The sequence below is a fragment of the Pundamilia nyererei genome, unplaced genomic scaffold, assembly GCF_000239375.1.
Source record: "Pundamilia nyererei isolate P.nyererei 1_Seehausen unplaced genomic scaffold, PunNye1.0 scaffold00025, whole genome shotgun sequence".
In the NCBI taxonomy this organism is placed as follows: domain Eukaryota; kingdom Metazoa; phylum Chordata; class Actinopteri; order Cichliformes; family Cichlidae; genus Pundamilia; species Pundamilia nyererei.
The window spans coordinates 769,364-788,060 of record NW_005187426.1 but is presented as its reverse complement, the minus strand read 5'-3'; the positions used below and the strand labels follow the sequence as shown (position 1 = coordinate 788,060).

Below are 18,697 nucleotides of genomic sequence, written 5' to 3'. Positions count from 1 at the left end.
GCTGCACGCTCATACTCTCTCCCGCACTCGATATATTATCCATTGTTGCTCTGTACACAGCTGTTTTCACGAACGTCGCACTGGCTTACGTCACTGTCACGTCATTCTCGCAAAAAAATCACAGTTTTAGTAACGCAGTAACGCAGCGTTCCTACGGGAACGTAACGGTAATCTAATTGCCGTTTTTGCAATAGTAATCCCTTACTTTACTCGTTACTTGAAAAAAGTAATCTGATTACAGTAACGCGTTACTGCCCATCTCTTTTTATAAATATATGAATTTTAGGCATGTAGACATAGTGAAAATAACCTGATGAATTTTAAGCTCTTGTTAAGAATGAGGAAAAAAGATTATTCTGTATGTGCTGAACTTAGAACTGCTGATCTACTGAGAAAATGGTGTGAAAAGGCAAAACTGTCCAGTGAGCAGCAATTCTCTGGGTGAAATTGCATTGATGATGTCAGAGGAGAATGGCCAGACTGCTTTGAGCTGAGATGAAGGCAATACAAACTCAAATAACTTGCCATTACAACCAAGCACAAGAGCAAAAGAGCATCTCTAAGCCCACAACACATCAAGCTTTGAAGCTGAGAGCAACAGAAGACCACAGCAGGTACCATTACTGTCAGCTGAGAAGAGGCAACTGAGGCTACAGTTCATACAGGCAAAGCTGGAGAACAGAAGACTGGAAGAATGTTAGCTGGGCTGATAAATCTCAAACTCTGCTGCAACATTTGGATTTTACGGTCAGAATTTGGAGTAAGCGTGGAACCATCCTGCCTTGTATCAGGTTCATCCCTTTACAGCCACAGTGTACCCATCTTCTGATGGCTGCTTCCAGCAGGATAACGTGCCATGTCACGAGGCTTAATTCATGGATGGATGGCTTATCACATCATCGATGTGAAGCTGACGAATCTACAGCAACTGTGTGACACTATTATGTCAATATAGACCAAAATCTCAGAGGAATGTTGAATTTCTCCTAAGGGACAATAAAGTATATTTTAAAAATAGTAACTGGTGTAATATGTCACGTTAAATTTTAATGCAACGCGTGCTTAAAGCATTTTTTTTTTTTTTTACACTCTTCTGAATCCTTAGTTATGTACAGATTATTTTATGGGCTAATTCAGCTCAGACGACTTCTTCATAAGGAGTAAAATCCTTCCAACTCTTGCAGGAGTGAGGACGAGCAATTTTAAAGAAATATTAAATAACTGGAGTGAAATCACGATGTTGGTTTTATAAGCTGATGAGTCGATTTGACCGGTAATTAAATGTTATTTAGTCTTCTGCCTGCAGCCAGAGTACATTTTCTGTCAGAAAAGAGACTGTGAGTGACAACCTGTCCCAGGCCCACTCAAAATACATTGTGCTCTTTGTTGTAATATTGATGTCTAACTGGCAAAATGGCAGTGTGGTCATTGACGTGACACGTTTCAGGAGAGCAAATAAATCTTTCACATCAATACATGATTCTTCCTTATGCCTACGAGCACTCTTATACTCCCCTGTTATCAACTCTTCTTTTCTTTTAAGACGCCGTTTCAGTGTCTTTTGTTCTTTTCACACTTTATGCTGCTATTTTTTTTTCACTTGCACTGTTTTGTTTCCCACCAAAACAAGACAACATTTCTACTACAACCTCTACTTTTTCTGCATGTATGTCTCAGTATCAATGTTCCAAAAGCTATAACTCATCTGTGTGGAAAAACAAGGTTTAACACTAAGTTATTTCTTTAAACTTTCTCTTTCGTTGTCAGAGGTCATGTCAGTTGCACCATTACTCATATAGTTTTGTGATTGATGCATCTGTGATTCGATAAATCTCAGATTTGAGGAAACATTTAGAAAAAGACCTCAAGTTTTGTTTTATTTGGTTTTTGGGGGGGAGGGGGTCATGTTCCCTGTCAATCAGACTGAGTGTGACGTAGCAGCTAAAGCCATTAACAGCAGACACGCTAAGCTAAATCAATTTCCTTTCTCAATGCATCTAATCACCTGAAGTCAATTGACGTTGTAGAGGTGACTGACACATACTTACACAGAGGTCACACCAGACTGGTTTCCCAATGATTTTTCTTGTTATTATTGCACTTTTTTCAAGTTATTACAGAGATTCACTGACAGATGACTGAAATGAACAGGTCAAGTTGTGGCTCAGACTGCACGCCCTATCACCAAATTTCCTCAGTAAATTACTAACTCCTGATTTGGAACATGGATATGCCAGACATAATTTCCCTTGAACTTAATTTACACTTTGATCTGTAAAGTCAAAGCTGTAGATCAAGTTCCTTCAAAACCAGATTTTTTTCCCTCTTTCACTGCCTACCGATTTACTACAGCATGATGTCTTTCACAATAATTTGTAGTAGTAGTTTGAAAAGTTTTAAAAATCTAAATGTTAAAATGATTTGTTAATAAGTTTAACAAATGTTTATCATTTGTTAATAATAAAAAAAAATTACTGTATAGTGTTTACCTGTTCATTTATTCATTTTTAATCTTTTCTTGTTCTATATTATTACGACTATGTTAATTTAATTACAAGATTAATTAAAATCTGACAGATTCAAAAGGTATAACAGGCTGCAGGAGGTGATTGAGGTGGATATGAGACATACAAAGCACTCAGCTTTCTTGTAAAAAACATTTTTCACATCCTGCCTCCCATCACTGGCTAGTATTAGGCAACAAATATAAAAATAAATAATTTTGCCTGAGGCTTGTACGTCATGCATAATAGCATAGAAACGTATCATGTTTCAAATTTTCCCCATATCAAAATGTAGCAGCAACAGATGTAGCAGGAACTACAAGTAAATATTGCAATGCAAGATTGAATAGTAAATATATTAACAATTATTTGTTGCTTGCCAAATGCACTAATGATCAAAGCTTTGTCGTTGCCGTAAAAGATATTTTAAAAAATCTAATTGCATTTATGCCTTTCTGCTCTTGCAATTTAGTTTGAGGAAGCATGCAATTTCAAGGGAGTAGGCTCATCCTTTGCCACTAAGAAGGTCACATCCAGGTCTTTTAATATATCTACGTCACGTGTTAAGACAGAGGGAAAGTATGGAGACTGTATCTAGACAGCAATAATCATGACTTCTAGTTTTTTTCTTGAGTAGATATCGAAGAAATTAAGTAACCTTAAGTAGGGTTTTCTTGCTCAACAGACTGTATCTGACATGAATCATTTCTATTTGGTGTTGAAACAGAGGGGAAAAGTGGAACACAGCAAGACGATAAGGAGAGGGGTCTGTGAAAGGATAGATAAGCATAAAAGGATGGCTGGAGATCCTGCTGTGTTAGGAACATTGCATCTTTGGATTAAGTCTACACGTTCACAGGCAGTTCAATGCTGCTGTCAGAGATGTGTACCCCAGCACTATGCCGTGTGACCTGTGATCCAGCAATCATTTCCTCATTCCATTTTCCCCTTCTACCCTAAATGAGAATGTTTTGTGAGTGTTAACGAGGTGTATCCACATAGAATAGAATAGAAAAGAATTAGAAAATAACATGTACAACAAAATTGTAGGTTCTTCACACAAACTGTGCTGGAATAAAATATATATATCTCACTATAAAAAATAATGATATTGTGGAATGTATTTAGTGATAGGAAGAGAACTGTGGATTAGAAGGGATTTCAGAATCAGAATACTTTATTGATTCTGATTCTGAAATCCCTTCTAATCCACAGTTCTCTTCCTATCACTAAATACATTCCACAATTTACAAGCCAGGAGAAGCATTATATTTGATGCATTTGGCTGAAGGCATGAGTTGAAAATATTTCCAATAGGGATAAGAAATGTAAGAAATTTTCTTGTCTGAATAAAAACTGAGAAATTAAACTTGCAAGACAAGCTATGTCATGAACAAAAAAGCTCAGAGCTCCGTGAGTGAGCCTTCTTTTGTCTCTTTGGATTGATTCTACAATGTTTAAGATAGCTGTCTTAGACATTTCAAACATTTTGTTTGCAATTACAGTTTGTTTTGAAATCCCATCTCTCTCACTATCTCTCATTGTCACTTTGGCAGTGTTTGTCAGGTTTTCTGCAGGTACACAATGAAATCGCCCACAAAATGAAAGGATGTTCATCACTACAAGATTATGTGTTTCACAATGGTACAACTGAGCTACAATATAAACCTCATTTTGCATACATCAGTATCTCTGAATACAAAAGCGTGTTTACCTAAAACCACCCACACCAAATCCTCAACTTCTTTTCAAATTATTCCTCAAAATGTAAGCATTACATTTTTATAGTGTTATTTAGTGTTCATGCAGCCTCACCAAAGACATTCCTTATCTGGTTTTATTCAGTCAACGCAAAACACCTGCAACGAGACAGCTATAGGAACATCTTCTACCCTGATCTGTTGTACCCACAGGAAATTTTACTGTGAAGTGTAAGAAAGCAGACGCTTCTTTATTATTATTTTTATTCTTTTTAATAGCACTGTCTGTAAACATATTCCTGAAGATGAATATAAACTGACACAAGACCAAGGATTAACAGTTGTTAAAAAGGTCTTTAAACAAAAGTTTACTACAGAAAATTCCATCATCAGTGTTGCCTTTGTTTAAACAATTTCTTTGAAGGTCAAAGGAAAAGTGTGCCCCAGGCTAAATATAACCTTAGGCTAATTATTAATATGAAAAAAGATATATTCAAATTTGTTATTGACTTTATAAAGATTTTTTTTAAGAGATTGAATAAATGCAGCTCTTAGTAATCAGTTTATTAAATGCCTAAAGGCACAGGAAGAATAATATTAATAAACTATGTAAGAAGGAGGCTGCTGCTATTTTAGTACTACTAATGCAAATAAATGACAGAAAAATAAGATTCATGTTTAAAATTGATTGATTAATAATTAGTTACAATGATTAATAGTAAATTAATTATTACATTTATTAGTTAGACAACATGATTCATTAATTAAAGAAAATTAAAAACTATAATGGATGATGTATGTGTCATCAAATTGTCATTTGATAAATCTGATAAAAGATCCAACCATTTTAATCAATCCTATTAGCTTGATTCATTACTCCAGCTCTTGAACGGGGTAATAAAGAGCATTGAAGTCTGGAGCAAAACGACTGGCCAGATGTGTCCAGGTGCCTTAGATGTCAATAAAATCTATTTATATTACTTAATTGAACCTTTTAGTCTCTATATTTTATAAAGGGAGCTGAACAACTGGTCCTGAATGACAACAACAAAACAAGCTTGAGACTTATTCACAGTTGTTGTCAGTAAAACCCTTGATTTCTGAGCCGCTACCTTTTAAAGTAGCAATGTTCATTCCAAATTACACCAGTGACTCAAAATAAGCTGAGAGCAGTCTATAAGTATCTACTACATGAGAGCTCATACTGGTTAATGTTCATGTAATTGTTTTGGTCATAATTAACCCAAAGTATTTTTACTTTAATGAAGAATGTGGCAGAAGCTGTCATTAAAAACAACATAACCTTCAGGCAACTGCGTCAAAAAAAATCGAAAAATATTCCTCTGATGAAGGGAGTTCTGCAAAATCTTACCCTCATTAGGCAACATGAGCTCATCCAAATTACCTTTCATTACTTCAGATGAACCCAAACAACATATTCCTGCAAAGAGTCCCCTTTCATTCCTGGATCCTATCAGCTGTGAATCAGAGCTTGATGATTAATGACAAATCATGACCAGCAATTTATGACCTTTCTATCTGCTACCTGCCAATGTGCTTACAAATTAAAATGCATGTGTACTCCTCAGATGCAGCCTCTTCACGTCATGCTCTGTGTTCTGTACATAACTTTCTGCTTTTTAATCAACACTAATAGCTAACTTCTTAATCATACATATTAAGGAACATTGAGGTCTGTAGCTGCTCTTTAAGAGCAGATGCATTGACTCTATTGAACACAAAGTGTTTAACCTGAGGTACTGTGTTAACTCACACTGTCACTTACAGTTTGAGATATTTTTTATATTTTTTTTTCAGTGAGATTAAGCTCAAATGTCAGAAGGTAACGACACAGAAGTAATTATTACTCAGTAATTATTAAAGTAATTATCCTGGGAGACTCCAGCAGGTGTGGGTGACAGAGTAGCAATGAAGACACATACTGACTGGGATAATAAAGCTTTACTCTTAAAAAGGACTCACTGGTTTCTTCTTTCTCCTGTTTATCTTGTATTTTCTGCTAAATTTAGATTTCATTGTTATCTTTTGGGCTGTCTAAACAGGGCTTGCAATGCAACATCACTCACCCTTAAAGGAACTAAGACGAGTCAAATGAATGTAAATGTATAGTTTCTATGGGGTTTCTTCAACAATACACACAACAAACGGTTAGTGCATGACAATACTGAGAAAACTACAAAGGAAAAAATTCTTTATATAAAGGTCAGAGGTCAAGCAGTTTCTTTTCCTCCTGTACTACTCCCTCCTGCTCGCCAAGGATTCCTTACCTGTTCTGGGGCTGCCAATAGGAGGTCCCTTGGGTGAATGCAGTTTGTCAGCGTATGATTCCTTTCTTCTGTCTCAGTGTGGTGTTTCTGGCTACGTGGAGGCTGGAGGCAGCTGCTCTTATAGGGACCCACCCCTCCACTTCAACCTCCTCTTTCTGCTGTCTCTCTTTCTCTCTCACTCTCTTTCTTTCAAAAATCCCTCTTTCATTAGAGAGAGGGATGGACAAGGGAGGAGGAGGCAGAAGATGGGGGAGCAAGGAGGAGTCAGGAGGTAGAAGCAGGGCTGCAAGGAGAAGACGAAGATAGACGAGAGATGGTAGATTAAAAAAAACAAATGGACAACGTGTGTGGGAAGATGGAGAGGCAAACAAAGCTGAGAAGAAGGGAGAAAGATGTAAAGAGGAAGGACGGAAGACATATGTCTGCTGTGTTGTCATTTTCAGAAAATTGACGTCAATACGTTTAAATACTAATAAAACAGAAAATACTAATACATTTAACTGAAAGATTAAAAAGATATAATATTCTTCTTTCAAAAGGTATTCTACAGTTATTTGATACTATAATTACAACTACTACTGCTTCATTAAAAAAATACATAAATAAAAAGTTAATTTCAAAAGTTTAATTGCTGGATGCTTGAGGCATCTTGTGTGACAGAGGGCTCATCCTTGGTATATGTAAACGTGACCCTTCCCATGTCTGCAAGATGAATTCCATAAATGGTGACTTCAGATAAAAAATATTTTTTACATACTCTATGTATATTTAGCTCTTAAACAAATGAAACAATGTGGACACAGCCCCCAAGTCTCTTATTCTGATGTCTTTGCACATACGTATTCAGCTGGTTCAGATTATTTTAGTCATTTTGTGTTTCTTTTAGGACACAGATGCCGATCACACTGTGCAACAGGTTGCACTTCATCCTCCAATATAGTTGTTACTATTAACAAATTCTCGTATTAAACATAGTCACAGTTTCAAATAACATATGTAAAAGTAATCTCTGTGAACCAACAGCTCAGGCTGCTTTAAACACTGTGTTTCATAGACTTGGATCTATGTGATATTAATTAAGCAATTAGATCTATTTTAACCCAGCTACAACAGCTGCAGGGATCAGAGGTCTCATTTTCTGACTAACAAGCTATCTCACTTCAATGCTGCAAAGATCACAGTAGGTTCCTAACACACTGCTTGACAGACGAATGAATGAGTCTAATCAGCGTCATCACCTTAAATTTATATTGCTGTTTGCTACCGCTGAGTAACCTAAAGTGAACACCACAGTCCAGGATAGTGCATCACTGTTCTCTCCCAGATCCATCTTAACCTCTGTCCATATCCCACAATATTCCTGGTGTTTATTTTAATACATGGTAAAAATATATAGCACTATAATTACTTTGGCGGCAGCACGGTGGCACGGTGGTTAGCACTGTTGCCGCACAGCAAGAAGGTTCTGAGTTCAATCCCTCCATCAGGCCGGGGTCTTTCTTTGTGGAGTTTGCATGTTCTCCCCGTGTTTGCGTGGGTTCTCTCCGGGTACTCCGGCTTCCTCCCACCGTCCAAAGACATGCAGCTTGTGGGGATAGGTTAATTGATTAATCTAAATTGCCCATAGGTGTGTGTGTGTGTGTGTGTTTTTCTGTCCCTATGTGTTAGCCCTGCGACAGACTGGCGACCTGTCCAGGGTGTACCCCGCCTCTCGCCCTATGACAGCTGGGATAGGCTCCAGAGCCCCCCGCGACCCTGAAAAGGATAAGCGGAAGCGGATGGATGGATGAATTACTTTGGCTTAAATATTATATTTAAGCCAAAGTAATTCACAAAAATCTGTAACATGTTACTATTTCTGTAACATAAAATACAAAGAAAGTAATTCACAGGGAAATAGTGATCCAAACAGTCTTGCTTAATATTTCATTTGAGCTGTTTGTTGTTTATTATCATTATATGAATGAACTCCACCACCTAAGTACTCTTACTTTCTTATAAAAAGAGATAAAACGTCATATTTAATGTGCAGAGTTGCTTTGAGGAGAGGTTGGAGGACATGTGACTGTCACTCCTCCACTATGTTGTGGGAGTGACAGTCAGATGTCCTCCAACCTCTCTTCAGGCAGTGGCAGGACTGCATTACTGTCACTCTGCTGAAAAAAAGAAAAAAATATTCTGGGCTGAAAACAAAAGAATCACGACAAGCGTGTATTTGAGAGCTACTTATTATGTGTCTGTCCGGCCTTCATTATGGGGAGGATGTGTCCTGTTTCTCTCTGATTAGGGCTGCTCTGCTTTGGCCATGCGTTCGCCTGTCGATGGAGGATGGAACACAATGAAACACAGTATCGCAATAAAGAAATAAACAAGTGAGGAAACAAGATACTGTTAGGGTTACTGTTCTGAAAGGACCAATCAAATGCAGGACACGGAAAGAGGCAGGTTGCAGTACCGAAGCTGTGCTTTACCTTTAAGCTAATATGAAATCAAAATCTTACATTAGCATAGGGAGTGAGGATGTACATTAACACAGGAAGCCAAATTAGAGGAAATTAGAAATGTCAATTTAAGACCTAAAAAAATGTAGTAAAAAGCACTTTGAGAAAATTGCTATATGAGTTCAGATCTAATTACCAAAGCAAATTTTACTTTAGGCTGGGCCTATCTTGTGACTGATAGGCTGCTACAGTATGGGCTGTCCCTAACATTTTAGCGAGTTAGCGCTCTAAGAATCCTGAATATTAACCCACTGAGGGTATTGTGTGTCGCCCCTCAAAGAGACCAGCAGCAGCTAATTTGTGAAAAACCTGAGCCAGTTGTGTGCTGTGCGGTAGAGGTTAACGATTATTTTCAACATACTCATCATTTTAGTAAAGATGTAGGTAATTGTACTTACAGCTGTAAAGTGAATTAGCATTGTCCAGTGTACTGGACATGCTGATCATCAAGTATAACTTTACAGGTGAAAAACGTTTTCAGCCATATTTTTCAGGGAAAAGCAATTTTTTTTAAGTAGTTTTATCAGAATGGACTGTACTATCTACATTAAGTGTAGAAATTAAAATGTGGCTCTCTGTCATCATCCCTGGGTTTTGTACCCAGGACTTTGGGTTTTTATGGGTTCATGATTCCTATTTGATTTTGATTTGTATTTTTGTATTTGTATATAAGTTTTGTTCCTTGTTTCTCTTGTAATAACTTGTAATGAATAACTGGATGAGGCAGTCGTCCCTTGAAGAACTTTAGACGACACACAGACGCACACAAATATACTGTGGACGTTTGAGTTTCTTCGCCCTGATAGGGATTTTCCTATAAGATCGTGGTTGTGTGTGAACCAAAAGCCTGTGAAATACTTATATACCTTAACACAGCCCTAGTGTTTCCTCTAATGTGAGGTGGTTCATGGACCTTTTCTTCCTTTGAGACACTACCACACAGCCTCTTCTTTTCTCAGTACTCGAAGTCTTGTGTTCTTAATTTATCAAATTCTGTACCTGTGATGAAGCTGCTTTTCTATCTCTGAGAGAACAAAGCTTGACGTATTGATCTTCCAGTAGTGTGTTACTTTTGCACTGCCTGATCGTGCTTTGGATGCAACTGATCCAGTTTCTGCAAAGCATTTTAGTGTGCCATGCGCTGCCCTGTAGGAAACCTTTAATCTAGCCAATATTTGATGCTGAGAAAGCATCTCCTTACTTACAATAAAACTTTTACTTCTTTCACTTTCTCTGATGCCTGGTTTCCCAATATCACAGTGTTACTTAGTCAGCAATGTTCTGCTGGAAACCTCAGGTACAGAAATAATTTTAAGTAATAATAATAATTCTTTAAGTAAACACACCCTTAAAGCCTACAACAATACAGGAGATAAAACCAGTTAAAACTGCCAAAAATCTTACAGAGTCCCAATAGTAAATAGAGCTTTTGGATAAATAAAAAATGGCCTTTCTCAAAATGTAGGCTATCAAGAACATGTAGTGCTGTGGCTTTCATTGTCATGATACATTGTAGATTTTCATGGATTCCACGCTGGACATGCTTCCACGGCACACTTAATTCTGCCAGATGCTTGGAAAAACATCTATGTGGCCTCCAAGACATTTCTTCTGGTTCAACCTCTTTTATTGTCCTCCAAACGACATTTGCTTTTCACAATCTCTTTTCACTTGTGGTTAAAAAAGCATATTGGTCTACCACCAAATATAATGTGTATGCCAGTGTTGCCCTAAATTAACAATCTAGGTAGTTTAAAAACTCATTTTTCATGCTTCTGTAATGGTTGCTCTACCAGCATGAACACGCTCTTTAATCAAAATGGTATTTTTAAATGTAAAATACAATATTGTTGTTATTCATGAATTTTGAATTAAAAAAAACAGAAATAATAGTGAAGCACATTTGTATTTTTTAATTAAAATTACCATAATTTATTTGAATTCTTGTTTAAAAAACAATGTTTTTTGAATGATGTGTTTGAATTATTTCTTACATTTCAGACAAGTCCAGTGTGCTGGCTTAAATTTGGGTATAATTTTTTTATTATTATTATAATGTTTTTCAAATCATTTTAAATTATAAACAAGATTTTGATAGATTCCAAAATATTTGTGTTTTTCTTGTTTTTATAACAGGTAATCTAACAAATGTGGACAGGTAAATGTCTTCTATGCTAATGGTCCTAGCCTAAGGGAAGCTTTCCTTGATTGGCTGGAAATCACATTATGTTGTGGGACTGAACCAAGCAGATGTAAAGTGTCACGAGTAGGAAGTAAAGCAATATCAAAACAAGAAATTTGTACAATAAAGGAATGCATGGAATACATTTATTAACCAAAAAGCAAACGATAATAATAAATATGCCAAACATAAAATACAGTATAACTGCTTCCACTGGATGACAATTACAAATGCAAAACCAGCATCGGGAAAAAGAAAAGCTGCATGCTTCAAATATTTCGAGTTTAAAAAATACGCAATTTACCAGAAACCAACAAAAAGCAGACAGCAGCCATCAAAAATACACTCTTTATGATCAGCATGATTACAGGAAGAACAGAACAGAACTGGTATCACACCCCTGCTGATTCAATTACACTGACTCTCTGAACTGCAACAAATTAACTTTAAATTATCATTAACATTTAAGGCTCTTCTTTGTGCTACATATCTCCCTGACCTCCTCCAGACTTACCTTCCCTCCTGCTCCCTGCAGTCTGTATCGATAGATCTAGTGGCAGCCTCAGAGCTATGAGTGCTAGGACCTTCTTCTGTGATGTATTGACACTCTCATTCACACACTGGACTCCTTAACAGAAAAAAACTGCCCTATAATCCTGTCTTTTTAAACTATCTTAATCCCTTTTCTGTTTGACTTTTTAAATTAACAATACCACTTTTAACTCAGTGCTGAGCCATGCTCACTATTATTGTTATTAATAAAAATAAGGATTTCAAATAAGGTATTTTTTCTAAGTTGCCACAAAAGCTTAAAGAGTAGACAATTAAGGTCCTTTCCAAATTTTTAGTTGAGTTTCAACAATAAGTGTATTTTCAAGTACCATAAAGCATATGCCTACTGGTCCTTTTAAGGGGTCATGAAAGGATACAGTGTACTCCATCTAACACTGGAGAAAAGCTGGGGTCAATCATGGAACTGAATAGGAGCTCAGGTCAATTTGGGTGGAAGCAACTTAAATAGGTTTTGTCAAGTGATCATTTCTTATGAGGATCCATGTCAACCTAGTGAGTTGGTTTACTGTTTCTGGAACGTTTCCTGCCTCCGGTCCATCGCGTTTGGTTTCCTTGAGTCAACAAATGCCCTGTGAGATGGAATCTAAAAGCTGCAGCAGGGTGTGTTTCGTCAATCCTTGTATGCATCCGGACTTTGCAGCACACAATCTCCGCTTTTCTGATGGATAGACATTTCTGTTTGTTATTAAAGGGACAGCTTAAAAGGCAGAAAATACCCTTCAATTCATTCATTTTTGAGTTTAGCTTAGCATAAAGAATGATGAAACAGCCAAGCCAAATCTGCCCAAATGCAAAAAAGTCTTTAAGTACAGCTAAAACTCAACAATAAACATACTATAGCATCTAATTTATTTATTAATATGAATGGCAAGGCATTATACCATAAAATGCAGATTTTCTGGAGGCTCAAAAAGAAACAGTCTGAGGTGAAAAAAAAGGTTTATACGGATTAAGTAGATGTGGTCTAATGTATTGGTCAAAGTTGCCAGAGAGATAACTGAGTCTTGGATCCAGCTTCCGTCTCTAATTAACTAGTTTTCATCCCCAATTGTGACATTTCATTTGAAGCTACAGGCGTCACGCAGGCATGCACTGATGCACCAGCTGACACAATATTGGACAGCAACAGCAGCTACAAAGTACGCGTAAAGGGTGAATCACAAGTTTAGGAGGCTTCTATTTTGCATTTTGTTTTCACTCAGGGATCACTTTAACTTTCACGCACTGCTTAATTATGCTCAAGGAGCTGGTTGTGGCTAGGAAAGGATTGTAATTTGGGTTGAAATGCCAACATTAACGCCACATTTTAAAAGGCCGCCTTAATTCATTTGACAGTGGGATCACTTGGGAATGACGCTGTTTCGCTACTGCTAGGCTGATGCAAGAATCCCAGCTCTGTGGCATGAAGTCAAAACTCTGAGTACCAACAAACCAACAGACAGACAGAGGTTGTTGTGGGAGTAAATGCAGTCTTCTGGAGGTCAATAGGCCATTATTGTGTTTGTCTCTTCTACTCAAAGGTTCATTAGTAGATAGCCATCAGAGGAGAGAGGGCAGCTTGGTCAAAGACTTTTCTCTTATCAAAACACAAATTACAGTGCCAACTCCCCTAATGTTTCCATCCACTGTACTGCATTGTATCATGACACACTTGAAAGTGCCAAATAACCATTTTTATTTCTGTAATATTATTTTTCTTCTTTCATTCATATAAATCGTGATCATCTAAAGTTCACTGTAGATTACTGACATGACTTCACTGCAAAATACTGCACTTTTTAATGCCTTGTCATTACCTGCATAATTACTTTTTGAAGTAATCACAGAGAAGGGAATGAAATTTTCCCCAGATGGTCTTAAAAAACTGACAGAGTGGTAATTAGTGCTGACGCAGGCTGCGGTGCTAGCTATGTTGTCAGAAAAATGCCAGAAAGAATGACATAATTTCACTTGATTCAACTCGGCCAAGCTTAGCTCAAATCAAATCAATACTGAATCAGCTCACACACAAATCACATTAACAGAGGGCAGAGAGCATGTAATAATGAGAGCAGACAGAGTCAACAGATACATATCTCCTTCACTTCAAAGTCACACTCTTGTCCATCTTCGTTTAACCTAAATGGAGGAAATAAACCTCTGCGACACAGTGATGGTCTACATTGCCGACTTATTTGCCCACCCTTGATTACACACTCTGGCATTCTGACAATCTGAAAGGTGACACAAAACGCTAAATGAGCAATTGGATTGGTTTGCGGAGCCAAGTTCCTCTAGTTGACCGCTAATTAAACCAAACAGGATGAAAGGTAACAAATGAATCTGTGCGGAAGAAATCTGAGAGATTTAAAGAAAGGTAGTATTGTCAAACACAAGGTGGTAAATGAAGACAACGACTGAGAAACAATTAAAGTCACTATTGTGTCTGATCTCAGTGTCCAATTCATGAAGCACATTTTCCTCCACCAAATGAATCAATGTCATTAATTAAATACTCGTTAAGACTTTTCCTGAGGGAAATGGCTGATAGCTAAACAGTAAATTAGACAGAACCACAACAGATGCTTATTTTAGCCTGCTACAAAACAACAAGAGGGAAGGAATCATTTAAAGTACAACAGTCACTTACATTAGCATGTCTTGCTGTGACTGAAATGAAATGATTATTTATTGACCAGTTCCTGTGCTAAGCTCACTTGCATTTCTTCGACAGGACGTGTGAGGTCATATAGAGCATACCTAATAGGCTAATCACCTGTAAGCATGCCCGCAGTAACACATAATTATTTGTAAAAAAAAAAAAAAAAAAACCTTGTGTGCCTCACCTGTCTATGTTATAGGATTTTATGAAAATTTAAATAATGTATTTATCTACTGGAGATAGTGATTTTTTTATTTAAATGCTGCAAATAAACAGATTTAAATCTAGATCAATACAGTGTGTTAGTAGTATCAAGTTTGGTATTTTATCTTTTTATTACTTCTATGTTAGATAATAGACCAATTGCTTCCCCCACCATCGCCCTTCCAAAGGAAATCAATGCATGTGATGTTTTCTGCCATGTAAGTAATGATATGTGTCCACAGGTGTGTTTTGCACTCTATGGATTGTACTGCTTCCCTCCATTGGAGAGGCTTATGATAGGTGATTGACAGACGGCTTCTCCGTCGCATTGTTGCACTTGGATAAATGCCTCTCATAGGCTTTCTGCTCCTGGATTTCAGATCAACTCCAAGATAGAAGCTTCTTTCTAAACTTTGTCTTACATTAAGTCCCGCTATTCAAACTCCAACCTCCTTCTGAAAACAAAAGGTGAGGTTAGATGAACTGTGCAACTGCTAAATCTGTTTTCATTCTGTTTTCACTGACTTCAAGTCACACCTGATAACTCTGATTTGCCTAAAACTCCACTTTATGCAAGCGAACCACTTAAGTAGGCAACTAGACTATCCAGTTCTCAAAATAAAATACAACAGTACCAGAATGCACTGCAAGGCTAGTTACATCATCAGCAAAAAATAATGGCATTGACACATCAAGGAGAACCTGCAGTGTTGGTGTGACAGAGAAAAATGCTTGGGATAAATTATTAAATGTCCATTTTTGGAATGAATTTTCTGACCTCTTGCAGGAAGTGGCAACAGGAAGTCTTGGTAACAACATTGTCTGCATTCTTGTTCACTTATACTGAGTAGGCCACTAAAAAGCACAATCTTAACTTCAGCCAGTGGAGCACTCATAAGACCGGGAGCTTTTTAATATTAAGACCATTATTAACTACATCTCTGTTGATTTTGTCTTCCATCTCTTTTATTCACTTTCCCCCATCTACCTGTCCACTCATGGGGAGGACAGAGAGAGGTTGCAGAAAGAGATAACGGGTCTTATCTTCTCCCCGCCAGACGCTCAGAGACCCAATCCAATCGAGACCTGGTTAAAACAATTCATCGACTTTTACGCAAAAAGCCTCAGTGGGAAATAGGTTCATGAGGGAGGGGAGACATTCTTTTGTTAAAAATTTGTGTCTTGAAGGAACAATGCATCGATTAGGTGAAGGGTGAACAGGGCATCAGCGTATAGAATGAGCAAAGTTTTAAATCTATTTAAAAGAGATTAAAACCAACCAAATGAAAACAACACATGTGCGCATGTTCTTTTAGGCCCCACATATTAGCCATAAAATGACACTTTACTGATTTTTCCTGGCAACGCAGCTCAGTTTCAGTTTGTGCTGTGCTAGGGAATTGGTTAGCATGCTGTTCATCAATAGGAAAATGCTTAGCTAAGACAGTAGCTAAGTAGCTACTTGAATACCATTTCATAACACCAGGCTGCACATGGATTTTATGCTCCCAAACCAGGTAAAGTAGCAAAAAGTAAAATATGCAGCTGTTGTGTTTTAGGAGGTTAAAAACAATCTTAAAATTTTTCTTCTTTTCTTTTCCGAGCCATGATTTTGTTTGGTTGCCGCTCTGGGGGCGTTTCACAGCACATGTAAAAACCTCTCTGTGGACCAAATGTCACAGAGGTGATTCATTCTGCAAGACGTCAGACCATGTCATTTTCCTACCCTCCAATGTGTCAGAAAGGTTACCGAGACTGCCCCTTTCCTGTCCACTGCAGACCACAGTTATTCTTTCATGTCTAATTTAGACACTTTCTATTAGACACTTTCTATTAGGCCTAATGGTCCTCTTGCCACTACCAGCATTACACCTGATCAAGTGTTCACTGCAAAAACCTCTGGTGTACATAATTTATTAAATAACTCTTAGTAGAAAACAACCATTGCTTAGCTAAAATAATTCCAGTGTCATGATCGTTTTTTGTCTGGATTTGTATTTTTTTGAAAGGAGGAGATCATCATGTCTGAATGTTATTTTTTAGGTTATCATGAGTTTTGTGATTGAGCCTCACTCATCTGTTAATGTTCTTTATGGCTGGTTTCTCTGAGTGTTCTCTCCGCTTCATTTCTTTGTCTCTCCAGTCTGTTGTTTGTCTCCATGTCTCTATATCCCTGTATACGGCCTGTCTTACTTTCATAGTCTCTCGTCCTGTGCACGTTGTGTTCAGTTTTCTCATCAGTCAGACTAGTTTCAGACCTGTGGTCTGTTCCCTCATATCCTCTGTGTATTTATGTCATCAGTCTCCCTCTGCTCATTGTCTTGTCGTCCACTCACGCTGTGTGTGTTTTCTAGTGTGAGTTCTGCCTAACCTGCCACATAGCCAAATCGTGGCATCTAGACTTATTTCAGCTGCTTTCAGTGAAATTTTGCAAATTTCTGAGTAATTCTGAACTAAAAGGATGCTCTGACAGTGCCTCTGCTAGTGAGCTCCGCCTCTCTACTAACTTTCACCAACCGTGTCGTGGTAATTTTGCCTGACAGACAGATAAAAAAACAAACAGACAAGCGGACAAATGATAATGAAAACTCCACCTACAGCTTTGGTGACTGGCTTTTATTTAGCAGAAGATATTAGGGTTGGGGCCAATTAGAGTTCAATTTCACTTCTCTGCAATGGCTGATTTATCAGCCTTTAAAAGCCACACCGTAATGGCCACATCGGGTTGAACTCACGAGCAGATGGTTGAATAAATATATTTCTCCATCATTGTCTTGTGATGGCCCATTGCATCTAAGAAATTAAAGATGACTGAGAGCTGTGATAGCGCTGTAAACAAAATGCAAGACCCATAATTCATTGCAAAAAGTCATCTGCTGGTCAATGGTCAGAGTGTCAATTATCTAGCCAGAGGTTGTTCATTTAAGGAGTAATGCAGAAAATAAGGTGAATAAAAGGAGGAAGCTTAGTCAGAGAAAGAGAAGGAATTTAACACACACCTCAGTTCCAAGATAAATCGGCTTGAGGGACCCAACCGGGAAATTTACGTCAAATGGTTTGATTTGCTCCCTCCCCGGCCAAAGAGCTCCTTATCTGGATGGAGACAGATCAGTGATAGAGCTGAAGGTCTCTATTAATAGGCTGAGGTGGAAGTTTGAGGTGGCGTGCTTACCAGCAACAGTTCTCAACCCAGGAGGCAAGTCTAAGCAAGAGAGTGAGGAAATAACTAAATAATATGTCCTCTTAAACAACTGGAAATGATTTATTTTAGTTTATTTGGTAATATTTACTAATTTCACCATAAATATTAATGTAAAAAGGAGAAGAAAGAAGAAAACATGATTTCTGTACATGAATGCACAATTTGGAAGGAATAAAAGATACATTTTTTTAAAAAAAGTGGATTTTTAATGGGAAAAGTTACAGTACAGCACTTTGCATTAATATATGATACAAAAAGTGAAATGAAGTATCCATTGACAGAAGCAGTAGTTGTTTTTCAATGAACTACAAAAATTCTCAGGTTTCTCTTTTCATTTTATGCATTTTCAGATCAGGATGTATAGCAAGTCATTTACTGAGGCAATTCGTTACCCATCAGTTCTTGGATCCTTTCACACTTATGTTTTGGTTCATGTTCCCACAGTCATTGATTGGGTCAGAGCTTTGGGGAGCATGTTTCTCTCTGTCTGGTCTGATTTCACTGAGCCCTTCACACATTCAAAACAGTCTTTCGAGCTGCCTCCATAGTATTCCATGTTGAGGGCAATGTTCCTTTCTTTGAAAGCTGTCTCCCAGAAGCATTGTGACTTGTCAAGATGCATTTCAGCAAACTCCAGTCAGGCTTTGTCATGTGTGTCTCTCAAAAATGCGGTCTTCTCGAGTCCAGTTTCTCCACAGTGCCCAATTTTGTTCAGAAAGCAAAAATCCTACCATGATCCACTGTTATTCCTCCATTTTTTGCCACTTTGGATCAGTTTCTGGCTTTTGCCCATACACAGAGACGTTAGGAAGGGTACCATGAAGCCTGCAGAATTGGCAATAGGGACTTGAGGCTGTTTCAGAGTGATCTTGTACTCATTTCCTTGACCATATCTACAAATT

At 37.6% G+C, this 18,697-nt stretch overlaps 1 protein-coding gene across 1 annotated transcript in view; it reads right to left on the bottom strand.

Moving 5' to 3' along the window:
• Positions 1 to 6,647, bottom strand: part of pnoca (prepronociceptin a) — a 17,132-nt gene extending 10,485 nt beyond the window's left edge. The window contains exon 1 of the mRNA XM_005727556.1: positions 6,493 to 6,647. The gene's annotated coding sequence lies outside the window, so the exon portion shown is untranslated. The remainder of the gene's footprint in view (positions 1 to 6,492) is intronic.
• Positions 6,648 to 18,697: the final 12,050 nt, after the last annotated feature.